This window comes from Penaeus monodon, chromosome 29 (assembly GCF_015228065.2).
Source record: "Penaeus monodon isolate SGIC_2016 chromosome 29, NSTDA_Pmon_1, whole genome shotgun sequence".
In the NCBI taxonomy this organism is placed as follows: Eukaryota; Metazoa; Arthropoda; class Malacostraca; order Decapoda; family Penaeidae; genus Penaeus; species Penaeus monodon.
Genome location: NC_051414.1, coordinates 33,798,858 through 33,800,934, shown reverse-complemented (window position 1 = coordinate 33,800,934; position 2,077 = coordinate 33,798,858).

Sequence of the window (2,077 nt, the reverse complement as noted above, 5' to 3'; positions counted from 1 at the left end):
CGAATTGCATGATTTATTATCATCAGAAAAAGACGAAGGAATGTTCGATCTAGTAACACTGATCCAGTAACAGATTAACATCTCTTGAACTGAGTAGAGGTCGAAAACTGTTAATTATTTTTCCAATACGTTAGCCTTGATAGTTTGACGAGTGACGTTCACAGAAATATTTCATGAAGCTCACAACGAACTCGAGTGTTTATTGTACCGAATTCTTTGTTTGTTCTGAGGATCCGGTGCTTATTAACTCCGCAACATCTGAATTCACAGGCCCTTCTCAAATGCGGGTGGCAAAGACCGTAGAGTGAGGTCGATTTGTCAATGCAGAAATTGGTCACTATTTCTACGCCTAGCGTACACATTTGACAGATACCTATTGCTACTTTTCAGGAATATTTTTGCCAGGCCTCTTGAGGCAAATTAAGTCTTGATGGGAATCTATTATGTCCGTCTTTATGAAGTATTATGTGGTAATACTATGCAGCGATACTCCGTTCGGGAAACATGGCAAGCGAAATGTGTGATGGCCACATTCGCCGTAAATTCAATTAGTAATTAGTCCTGCTGGAAATTGTCAGTGATGCTATTAATCACGGCCATTGCTGTTATTAATTGCATATTCTCCTATATTATATCTTATTTCCATAATCACCTCATGTGCATAGGAATCTAATATCGGAATTGATATTCCTCATCAATATATTAACGGACTTCGTAAAATCAAATATTTTTGTCGTTATTTATTATCATCATCATAAGCATCAAGATGTTATATATTTTTATTGTAAAGATCTGTGGAGTATGATAACGAATCGCTATGAATATCTTAAATATCCAGTGATAACACCGATAATTAGGAAATTTATGATTTGAACAGTATATCAAAATTGTCTTGTGCACATCAGGCTGAACGTTTCAGCATCAAGAATATGCCACAGCTTGCTTCAACTAAAACAATTTCCTGAATTGATAACGTGTCGTAGTTTCCCGATGTCGTCTGACTTCGTGTTCTTCTTTCATAAGCGATAAGCTTCTCTGACAGTCCATAATATTCTTTAACCGACGCTGACTGAGTGAATAATTTTGAAGGTTGCAGCATCTTCCGCTCGCTCTCCGCCCCGATTGATTTTGCTCTCGCTGCCAGACGCGCCTTCGGAATCGCGCTCGTTCTTGTCTCATCAAGTCTTGGATGCTCGGCTGTTTTAGGGAAAAAGTTAAGATGATATTTGGGTGCGTCGCGAGTAGCGTTGTGAGAACGGCACGGTGTCAGTGGGTTCTGAACTGTCTGCGAGTTTTGTGTGATGCTGAGGTGCTGGTCAATCTCCTACTTAGCGGTGCTTTTCGTGTAAACACTTACATATACGTGAACTGTATACGTTGTTTCGGTGCATTGTTTACCGGAAAACTACACGTGGCTTGCGTCAGAGCGTAGAATCTCTTATCAGTGTATGGTCGAGACAAAGATAACAGCCAGGAGTTGCGTCATCAGGCGTGAGGCACAAGTACGGTACGACAGTTTGGGCCTTTGGCGCCAAGCTGCCTGGTGTGTCCTTGGCAAAATATCAACGTAATAACAGGTTAATCGAACGTCAAAAAGCAAACATAAAATTGGTCTTATTCAGTGTTACAGTGATTCGCGTAGATCACACTGAGTGACCGATATCATTTAAAAAAACTCCGAAATACGTTTATCGGCGGCCGTCTACTCCGTCTGCGCGCCTCGGCCGCCCAGCGTCAGTCTGTGTTCGAGGCCGAGGGAGAGTAGTGCTCAGCGAGGCGCCCGCGGCTTCACTCGCTCTCGCTCTGGCCTTGATTGCTTTGTCGGACGGAACCTGTGCTCGCAGTGGGAGTTCGAGATTCGCGCGCAAAGAACTCGTCAGTCAGCAAAGTTCTTCGATTACGTTAACTCGTACAAATCGACGCTTCAGAAAACGAAAACTCGGGACGATTGTCTCGCTGCCAGTTCCCGAGCGAACAGCCGAGCCCAAAGCCCACTAACAGTCGCCTCCACTAACAGCTAGGCCTCCAGCCCCCGAGCGGAGCACCCTAGGCCTCCTCCAGAAGGCCTAGCCAGAGA